Source organism: Canis lupus, chromosome 24, assembly GCF_011100685.1.
Source record: "Canis lupus familiaris isolate Mischka breed German Shepherd chromosome 24, alternate assembly UU_Cfam_GSD_1.0, whole genome shotgun sequence".
NCBI lineage: Eukaryota > Metazoa > Chordata > Mammalia > Carnivora > Canidae > Canis > Canis lupus.
The window spans coordinates 31,728,052-31,739,375 of record NC_049245.1 but is presented as its reverse complement, the minus strand read 5'-3'; the positions used below and the strand labels follow the sequence as shown (position 1 = coordinate 31,739,375).

Here is an 11,324-nt window from a genome sequence, read left to right as displayed (position 1 = left end):
ATATTACTCAGCCATAAGAAACGATGAATACCCACCATTTGCTTCAACGTGGATGGATCTAGATGGTATTATGCTGAGTGAAGTAAGTCAATCGGAGAAGGACAAACATTATATGGTCTCATTCATTTGGGGAATATAAAAAATAGTGAAAGGGGATAAAGGGGAAAAGAGAGAAAATGAGTGGGAAATATCAGAGAGGGTGACAGAACATGAGAGACTCCTAACTCTGGGAAATGAACAAGGGGTAGTGGAAGGGGAGGAGGGGGTGACTGGGTGGTGGGCACTGAGGGGGGCACTTGATGGGATGAGCACTGGGTGTTATTCTATATGTTAGCAAATCGAACTCCAACATAAAAATATAGAAAAAAAAGAGTCTTGCTTTGGAGGGAAGAGAAGGAGCAAGTGGCACCGATGCAGAGGCTGAGGACACCACAAAAGCATGAACTCTGAAGGCATTTATCCTCTGACCACAGCCAATGAACCAGTGAGGAACCGGTTTCAATAAGAAACAAATTAAACACGGGCTCCAGTTAATTAGTAAGCACAGCTGCTTGCTTTCCTGCATTCAATTTCAGACTCACATTATGAATTGCCTCCCCGGAGAAACCAACCCCTCCTCCCCCAAAAAAGGCCTCGATCCAATAAACCAACTTTTAACGGAGCAGCATCTTTCAATCGAAGGACGATGGCAACTTATCTCTGGATCCTAGCTTGGTGGTGACACGAATTCTCTGAGCTGCCCAATCTCACTCAAGGTTAGTAATTAAGGCATAATTGAAATGAAATTAATTGCAATAAATGTGTAATTAGCACAGCCATTGATTAAGGGCATTTGAAACACGATCTGTGCATGAGACATTGATTGCCATGCTTTTTTTTTTTTTTTTTTTTTTTGATAAATGTAATTGCAGTGATATCTTCTGTTACTCCAGCAGGTCTTTTTTCTGTAACGCATTTCCATAGGGAGGACTGGCCTTGAAGCCATCTGACTTCCTGACATTCAGAGGTATATATAGAGAATGTTCCTGGCTCCAGCTGTGTTAGGTACAAGCTCTTTTGCCCAGATTTTGCATACAGTCTGTTTCAGGGTGGCCCCCAGGCCCATAGGCATCTTTATTCAAATTAGAGAAAGGCACTCCTTTGGGTAGATCCCAGCCATTCTGGGTGCATAGGTTGGCCAGTGGAGCATGGGCTAGATTTCAGTGCTCACTGTTCCATCCAGCTGGGCACCTTTACACAGAGAACAACTTTTACATCCATACATAGCAGACTTGGTATCCTTCTTCATGTAGGGGGAAACGACAAGGAGGCAGAACCAGACCTTATTGGCTTGAGGCTTGCCTTGTGAGCAAAGGCTACAGGTGACTTCCTCTCCCAAACCACTTTAATTGATTAGATGTTATGCAGAAATGGCCGTCTGACATGCTGGGACTCCAGCAGTAGCCACGAGGGAAGACAATAGGACTGGGCTAGCTAAGGTCTAATGGGGTGGGGCATAATCTGGTCACAGGGCTGAGTGGTGGGCAGGCAGTAGCAGTCACGGGCAGTCTGTCCTAACCACACCATTGGAGGAAACATGTTGACTTTAGGACAATCAGGGTGAACAATGCAGGGGTCAGATGTGGCAGAGGGATGGACAAGACCTGCCGGAGGAGTTGGTGAGTAGTAGGACTATGGTTTCCTGGTCTGGGACAGGGAACCACTGTCCCTGACTGAGTCTGGGACAGTGGGTCCAGGTCTGAGTCAACTGGGAGGGAATATAGTATGTTAGGGAAGCTGATCTGCTCCAGGCCCTACCCCTGGTTGTGGCTGAGCCCAGGCTGGGTGGCAGGGGGCTGAAGGTCATGTCTACTGCTCAGTGATGACCATTCCTCCCCAGCTTTCTGGGTTTGGCTGGTCCTGAGCGATCCTGCGGCCTTCCCTCTGTGAGTGTCAGCTCTTCCTATTGAGGCATTTACTCATTTATTCAACTTTACTTTTTCATTCATACGCCCTGTAAATATTTAGTAGGTGTCTTCTATGCACATGTGCTATGCTAACTGCTAGGAATAAAGTCATGACCTAATCCCTCATGGAGTTCAAGGTTGAATGGGACAGTTGGGCTTTAAATAGTCAGACCTGTAGATTTGTATATCTCCCTAATTGTAAGGTGGAACCGGGTATGCTGGATGCTTTCTCTTTTCCTCTCCAGATCCATACTCTACCTTCCTCCCTCTGTGCCCTGGAGGCTGATCACTGTGGACTTCATCAGTGCTTCTTTGTTCCCTGGCTTTAGAGACTGGGCCAATGGAGGCCTGGCCAGAGACTTGAGGGAGGGAGGGAAAGAGGAAGAAATAAAGGGAGGAAGGGAGGAAGGGAAATGAAGAGGGAGGGAAGTGGGGTATTTATTTCCCCAGATCACTGGGACTTGGCTGTGTTCTTCCTGAATGGCAAGCTCTCCACCCAGCTCTCAGGCTCTGGTACAGCTTCGTTCCCATGAGGCCAAGGGGTATTAATGATGCTCCACTGTTTCTAGCTCTGGAACACTGTGTGAGCCTCTGTTTCCCTTCCCCTTGACCTATCTTTGTCAACGGTCTCTTTTAAACCTTGGGTTACCCAGCCTGACTGTGCCATATGTCTCTCCTGGGGGACCAGCTAGGTTGGTAGAAGTATAAGGGACCATGAGACGGGCCCGTGGGGAGTACTGACTTGATCTGGTGTGCAAGTGCGTGTGTGTTGTGTGTGTGTATGTGCATGCACATGTATATGAAGGAATGCTTCTTTGCAATTAAAACTGAGATCTGTAAGAGGAATAAGGGCTAAGCAGATGTGAGAAAGTGAGAGATAAAAGAAATTTTCCTATAGAGGAAGAGCAAGTGCAAAGGCCCTGAGGTGAGAGGGGAGAGTGAAATATCCTTGAGGCCCAACATGATGCTGAATTCCTGTTGGCATTTGTTGCCTCTTCTGGCCAAGATCAGGAACACCTGTGGTCCTGAGGCTTGCAATGCCTTTTGGACACAAGCCTTTTTGACTTTCAGGGCTATATTCTCTACCTGGTGGCTGGCCTAAGCCCCAGTGGCATGGCCTCGAGCCCTTTTAGCCACTTCTTGCAGTAAGAGAGTCTCTTTCCCGAAGTCTACATGAATCTTTTGCTGTGCTTCTTGGACAAGAGATGAGCTTCTTGCCTCCCTGAGGGGGCCAGTGAACTATGTGAAGTTGACCCCTGGTACCAGACTTCTTTTTTTTTTAAGATTTTATTTATTCATGGGAGGCACACAGAAGAGAGGCAGAGACCTAGCAGAGGGACTCAATCCTGGGACCCTGGGAATCACAACCTGAGCTGAAGGCAGATGCTTAACCACTGAGTCACCTGGGTGTGCCTCGAGCCAGACTCACCTAGAAATGAATCCTCTCTACCTGACCTGCTGCAAGGTAGATACGTCTGAGCCGCATTTTCTCACTTGTAAAATAGGGCTCGTAAAATCTGATTAAACAAGGCATTTTTCAGGTCTCCACTCTGGGCCCAGTTCAGGACTTCAGAAGCTCTGTCCATCTTGTCTATCTCCCAACTTCAGTTTTCATCTTACGTGACCCCTTCCTCCAGGTTTCAGTCAGCTTGCTCCTTCGGAAATGTAGATTCGATCTCCTAAGGCTCCTAATCGTAATTCCTCAGTGGTTCCCCAGAGCTCCTGGTGGTGGGCCATCCAGTACACCGGGAAAGTTTTTATTTTTTAAAATTGTGGTAAAAACACATAGCATGAAATTTACCATCCTAACCATTTTTAAGTGTACAATTTGGTCATGTTAATTATATTTACATTGTTGTGCAATACAAATACAGAATTTTCTCAGCCTGAGAAATCAAAACTGTGCCCATTAAACAACTCTGTACTCCCCCTCCCCAAGCCCTGAGCAGCCACCTTCTACTTTCTGTGTCTGTGAATTTGATTACTTTAGGTACCTTGTGTAAGTGGAAGCATACATACCATGTTTGTGTTTCTGTGGCTTATTTTACTCAACATACCAGCCTCAAGATGGACATGTTCATCTATGTTGGAGCCTATGTCAGAATTTCCTTCCTTTTTTTTTTTTTTAAGTACTTTATAAAAATTTTTTATTTATTTATGATAGTCACAGAGAGAGAGAGAGAGAGAGGCAGAGACCTAGGCAGAGGGAGAAGCAGGCTCCATGCACCAGGAGCCCGACGTGGGATTCGATCCCAGGTCTCCAGGATCGCGCCCTGGGCCAAAGGCAGGCGCTAAACTGCTGCGCCACCCAGGGATTCCCTCCTTCCTTTTTTAAAGCTGAATAATACTCTGTTGTATGTATAGAGCATGTTGTCTTTATCCTTCCATCCATTAGTGGACACTTAGATAGCTTCTGCTTTTTGGCTATTGTGAATAATGCTGCCATGAGCATGGGTGTACAAATCCCTTTTTGAGACCGTGCTTTCCGTTGTTTTGGTTATATACCCACAAGGGGGATTGCTGGGTCATGTGATAGTTCTGTTTTTAATTTTTTGAGGGATCACCATACTGTTGGAAAGGCCTTAAGAAATATGAATGCCTGGATCCACCCTGGAAGATGCTGGCTCAAAAGGTCTAGAGGTAATGTGGGGGGAGGGGGAGGGTAGATTGAGTATCAAGGCCAGAATCTTGATCTTGGCATACAAACTCCTTGATAGTCTACCTTCCAGCCTCTGCCACTGTCTGCTCTTCATACATATACCCAAGAAATACCCATCTGCTTGTTTCCTGGACACAGGAAGACCCTTCATTCCCCCAGGCCTTTGCACATGCTCTACCTTCCAACCAGAGTTCTCTCCCTCTCTTCTGTGCCTGGAACATTTCAGTTCATCTGGCAAATTTCAGCTTGGATATTTGTCACCATCCATTAGGAAAGCCCTTCCCTTCTTGGTCTTAGCTCCTCATGGCCAGCAGCCAAGCTAAGCTGCACAGAGGAGGGAGCAGAACCAGCTAGGTCCTGTAAGGTCCACACAAAAAGCTGTTTCTTCATCCTCATCTGCAGATCTGGAACAAAGTTTGAAACACGTACATATGCCATGGTTGTCATGGTTACTGTAAAGGCATTCTAAATGTAGATGATTACATAATCAGCTGGAATAACTCTTTTGGGAAAAAAAAAGTTTTGACCCTCTTGCAATGAACCCAAAGACTGTGGGTGGTGACTCTACATAGAGTCACTGTGGAATGATGCATTTGGGCCATGGGCAACAATAAGACTTTCCTTCAAAGTACCCCATGCTACTATCCAGGACAAAGATTTCATTCTGCAGATGGCAAAACTGAGGCCCACAGAGGAGAAATGACTTTCTATGAGTTCCACAGAGAGCTAGAACCTGAGCCAGGACAAGGTCCGGGTCACTAGGGGCATGGTGCCATGAAGGCAGGAGTCCCGAACTTCATATGAGGCAGACTTGAATATAAACCATGGTTCTTGGAGCCTTGTTTTTAAACTTGGGCTATCACTTGTATTAGTGTAATGCTGATTGCTATAATAAATAACTTCAAAATCTTAGTGGCTTTTCAACAATAAAAGTTTTGTGTTTTGCTTATGATACAGAACAAATGGGCATTTGATAGATGAGATTCCATGTGATGACTGAGGAATGTAGGCTCCTTTCATCTCTTGGCTCTACCATCTCCAAGAGTCATGAAGAACAGATGACAAAGAGCCTCCCTCTGCCATGTTAACATGGTGACAAGCATGGTGGATCCATAGGACAGAACAAGGGAAAAAGTAATCCTCCAGCCAGGAATATCTGCTAGGATTGCCACATTTTTGAGGTCTATTTATTACTTCAGCCAAATTTAGCCTAGTCTAATAAAAGATTGATAGTCTCTGGGGGCAGAGCAGGGAGATGATTAGCCATCCTGGGGACCTATTAAAACCTTCCACTTCCACATGGCTCCATCCCCCAGAGGCTGCGTTGGAACTCATCTTTTAGAGAGGCCACCAGATATAGAGAAAGATCAGAAACTGGAATCACGCAGACCTGAATTTTTTCTTTGTCTCATGGTTTATTTGCCATGGGATCTTGGGCAAGAACCTCTCTTTCTTTTTTAAATTAATTGATTAATTTTAAAAAGTAGGCTCCACACTTAGTGTGGAGCCCAATGCAGGACCTTGAAGATCAAGACCGGAGCTGAGATCAGAAGTTGGCCACTTAACCAACTGAGCTACCCAGGCACCCCTCAGAGCCTCTGTTTTCTTTATCAAAACAGAGAATAATTAATAATGATGCAAAGATTAAATGAGCTATATAAAGAACAGTATTTGCCCATAGTAAGTGCTCACTAAACATGCACTTTATTATTTTCTTAAAACATTCTTAGAACCCAGGATCTACTGGCCCTTTAAAACTGACCACTTATTCCTCCATACTGTGTTCTCATGTGGGGCATCTTCACCACTTTTTACCCTCATCCTGATAGCTGTGCCTTGGGCATATTCCAGAAGAGAAGCTCTTAGCATCTGCCAGCACTCCAAGTTCTATCTTAGAATGCTATCAACCCCATAGGACAGAGTTGGGTAGAATGGTGGAAAACTCATAGAATCCACAGGGCCAAACCATGCATTGTGTTGGAGGCCATGAGGTGGCTGGAATTTTATTCTAAGTGCAACCCACTGAAAGTTGTTACAATCAGAGTGAATGACTTGACTTACATTTTAAAAGTCATGCTGGTGTGTTTGTCTTTTGTTTGTGTTTTCTTTGGCTTTTCCCCTGCTCCGGAGGGAATGAATTATAGGAGTGCAGAACTCAAAGCAGGGAGATCTGATAGCTTGGGAGTAGTTGGAATGGAGAGAGGTAGACAGATTTAAGAAATATTTAGGAGAGGGAAACAATGAAGCTTGAGGCTGGGAAGTCTTCAGTACACAAGGAGCTGAAAGTGATCAGAGGGCCTATGAAGGATATGGAGGGTATGCAAGAGAGATTTGAAACACGGAACATTGTTATTTTTCAGCAAGATACACAATAGCTGCAGTATCTAAAGGTGCAGTTATAGAAAATTCCACAGAGCTAAAGAGAGATTTAAATCTACAGATAGAAAGCTTTCCTATCTAAATAAGAAAAAAAAAAGCCATCCCATAGTCACTGCTGGGAGAGATTTTAAATTTCAAGGATAAGGAAACAATCTTACAAGTATACTTGGAGGTAAACATTTTAAAAAGAAACAAAGGGAAAAAAAATCAGGCTGACTTGACTGCAAATTTCTTCACAACAATTACATGCAGGAGAAAAGAATCAGAGTCAAAGTTTTGAAGGAAAAGTTACCCCAAGATTTCTGTACCCAGGCAAGAGGTCATTTGTATTGGATGACAATTTAAAAATATTGTTAGGTATGCAAGGATTATACCACCACTTGTATATATTTCTTTTTTGGGGGAGGAGCTGGAAAATGTATTTCAAAATATCAAGGTATGAAGCAAATACTTTAAGAATGGAAAATTGAGGGTATCAGTCGTGGGCAGTAGGAATTGAAAGTTTAAGCCTAGTATAAATATAGTATAGTATAAGCCTAGTATAAATACCTTAAAAAATACCTAAGCCTAGTATAAATACCTTAAAAAAAGATTTTTATTTATTTGAGGAGAGGATGAGAGTAGGGGGAGACTACAAGCAGGGTTCAATCCCATGATTCTGAGGTCATGACCTGAGCCAAAATCAAGAGTCAGATGTTCAACTGACTGAGCCACCCAGGCACACCAGATATGTCTTTAAATGAAAAGCAAACATTATAAAGAACTCCAGAAAGAACGAAATAATAATAGCTAATGGCTACTGCCTACTTCTGTGTGACAGACACTAAGTGCTCTACTTATATTCATTTAATTCTCATATCTTCATGAGGTGGGCACTTTTAGAGACTCTTTTTTAAAAATGAGGAAACTGGATATAAAAAAGTTAAGTCATTTTCCCAAGGTTGTACACACATGGACCCAGGAAATCTGACTCCAGAGCTTATATGACTAATTCTACTCCTTCCTATCTATACTGGAGGGAGAGGGTGATAAAACTAAAAGTAGTAGCTACAGGGTGAATCTTGCAAATCTGTGTAAATAAAGACTAGTATAGGAGGAAGTTCAGGTGGAGATTCCATCAACATACCTTCCTACAACAAATAAATAATAATCTTGAAAGAAAATTTTCTTAAGTTTGTATTATTTGACCTAGGAGGTCTGCCTCTATAATTGTGTCCCAATATATATAAAGGATATTTTGTACAAGGATATTTATTGCAGTGGTTTTTAATACAAAGAAAAGTTTGAAAGCAACACAAATGGCCAAAGATTTATAATTAGTTCAATTCAGTAACTTTTTTTGAATTCAATAAATTACAATGCTGAGCGAATGCCTATGGCATAAAAATATGCAGCCATTCATACTGTAGAGGAAGATCTAGAGACATGTACTAGCATACAGATTCAGACCCAAATTAACAATGAATTAAATAAGATGGAAGTTTCTCCTTCATGTAGTGGTCTAGAGATGGTTAGTCCCAGGCTTGCAGAGGCTCTGCTTCATAAGGTCACAAAGGGACCCAGTCTCCTTCTATCTTGTTGCTCTGCCATCTGTAAAGCATGGTCCAAGGCAGTCCATACTTCATCCTCATTCTCTGAGAAGTAGCTGAAAGTGACAAAAGAGAGCAATGGAGGGCATATCCCCTTCAGTGCAACATTTGGGGATAGTACATGCATCATTTCCACTGGCTAGAACTCGGTCACATGACTCCATCTAGCTGCAAGGGAATCTGAGAAATGTAGTTTAAAAAAATTACTGAAAATCTGAGGTGCCCGGGTGGCTCAGTTGGTTAAGCATCTGCCTTTGGCTCACGTCATGATCCCAGGGTCCTGGGATTGAGCCCCATTCCAGGTTCTCTGCTCAATGGGGAGTCTGCTTCTCCCATTCCTTTTGCCTGCCACTCCCCCTGCTTGTGCTCTGTGTGTCAAATAAATAAATAAAATATTTAAAAGAAATGACTGATAATCATTAAAAAGTTTGGAAGAAAAAAAAAGGAGCTACTGGCTGGCTCAATTGGAAGAGCATGCAACTCTTGATCTTGGGGTCATGAGTTTGAGCCCCATGTTGGGTATGAGATTACTTAAATAAAACTAAAACTTAAAAAAAAAGTTTGGAGGATTCTGTTCATAAAGGGAGAATGGGAGAGTGGATATTGGAGAATAAATATCACCCTTTGACTCAGCACAGAGAACATTTTTACAACATACTAAATGAGAAAAGCAGGAAACAAAACAAGATCAGTGTACCCATATAAACAATCCCCCCCCCCCCCCCTTAAACAGTGGTTATCTTTGAGAGCTGGAATTGTGGATGATTTAAGTTTTCTTCTTTGCGCTTTTATTTTGTTCTCCCAATTTTCTATGAATTAACTCCTGCCCCCCCCTTAATCAGAAAAACTCCCCATATATACATTAAAAGAAGTAATTTAGGAGACAAAGCAGTGTGTTTTTTTGTGTCTGCAGCCACCTCTCCTTTCTTTTCTGACTTGCCTCTGCTGGGCCTCTTTTGTTGGTGGATTTCTCATTTCTCAGGCAAAGGGATGGCATTGTCTATTCTACGCCTCACATAGGAAAGCCCAGAGTGGGTTGTCAGTGAGTTTATTTTAGTGCGAGGCAGGCAGTTTTCTGCCAGGAATACAGCCAGCCTCAAACATGGCCTTCTCCTTTAGGGGCATAATTAAGAGCAGTTCTCTGGTTCTCAGGAAGTAGGAGCTCTAGCACAGAGATGGGCAAGAAAGGGCTGTTCAACAAAGAATGGCTCTGGAGGATGGGGCAGGAACCAGAAAGTAGGAAGTGCTAGGAGGCTTCATGGGCCTCCTGCTTCCTAGAGCCTGAGATGTCGGGGGTTTAAGCAAGACCTGCTTCTCCCTGGGGTCTGGCTTCATTGCCTGATCTTCCTCAGAGTGGGGACAGTCCTGACTCCTCCTCAAAGCTTTGTTGGATTGGTTGTCAGCTTGGCCTTTGGTCTCAAGATTCCACAAACACCAGTGAGGGGCTCCCGTGTGTCAGGCATTGTTCGGGCTGACTGGAGTTTAACATCTAGCCCTGGCTTTTACTAACTGTGTGATTGCAGGCAGCATCCTGCTCCATGCTTCAGTTTCCTCACCTGTAAAGTGGGACCGTACAACCTCTACCTCACAGGATGGATAAGAGGATTCGTTGAGCTGAGGCCTGTGAAGTGCCTAGCATGTGTCTAGTGCAGACAAAGACGCTGGGTTAGTTTGCTGAGACTGTTTTAACAAAGTACCACAGCCTGGGTGGTTTAAATGACAGCAGGTCTCACTGCTCTGGGGGCTGGAAGCCTGAGATCAAGGTGTTGGTAAGGTTGGTTCCTTCTGAGGCTGTGAAGGAGAATCTGCTCCAGGACACTCTCCCTTGGTGTGGAGATAGCTGCCTTCTCCCTGTGGCTCTTCATATTGTCTTTCCTCTGTGCCTGTGTCCAGATGTCCCCTTTTTTTATAAGGACAGCAGTCCTATTGGATTAAGACCCACCTGAAAGGCTTCATCTTAATTGGATTACTTCTGTAAAGATGCTATCTCCAAATAAGATCACATTCTGAGGTAGTAGGGGTTTAGGACTTTGACATTTGAATTTTGGAGGGCAGGACAAATTCAACCTGGAATAAGCATCTCTAGCATCTAGAGCAGAACACTAGAAATATCGGTCATTATTATCACCAGGAGCTTTGTGAGCTTTGACATGTCATCCTGCCCCAGGCCATCTCCAGTTGCCATGGCACTGATTTCCTAGAAGAGAGACGGCAAAGTTTTTCTTGCCTGAGCCACGATGGTGACATTCCTGTCTGTCTCCCAGGGCTCTCTATCCCAGACACGTCAATGCGCCAGTGGTCTCTGGGGTGCCAGGGCCAATCTTGTTCAGCTCCTTCTCCGTCCTTCTGAGTTTGAAACTTCGTTTATTATATTCACTTATTTAGCAACCATTGCTATTATGCTTATGATGTGCCAGACATTATTCTAAGCATTTTGCCAATATTAACTCATTTAATCCTCCTAACAACCTATTATTACCTCCTAGGTAAGGAAACAGAGGCACAGAGAAGTGCCTGAGATTTTATGATTAGCAAGTGGTAGAGCTTGGATTTGAACCTGGGTGGAGTTTTGTTCTGAACAGCTATACACTATGAAAAGGAAGTAATGTGGCAGGACTATAAAGAGAGTCAGAGAAATGTGAACTTGAATTCCAGCTAATGGGTGGTAGAAATTTCCATCAAAGCCTGTTTCATTGATAACTTTTTGGAGAAGAATAGGCTCATCCCCTAATTTTCTTAATCACATTTGGT

At 43.6% G+C, this 11,324-nt stretch overlaps 1 long non-coding RNA gene across 1 annotated transcript in view; it reads left to right on the top strand.

The window, feature by feature from the left end:
- Nucleotides 1-30: 30 nt before the first annotated feature.
- The window catches only part of LOC119877478, a 51,603-nt gene continuing 40,309 nt past the window's right edge, over nucleotides 31-11,324 (top strand). Inside the window, exons 1-2 of the long non-coding RNA XR_005377891.1 lie at nucleotides 31-82; nucleotides 576-755. This is a non-coding gene — a long non-coding RNA (uncharacterized LOC119877478). The remainder of the gene's footprint in view (nucleotides 83-575; nucleotides 756-11,324) is intronic.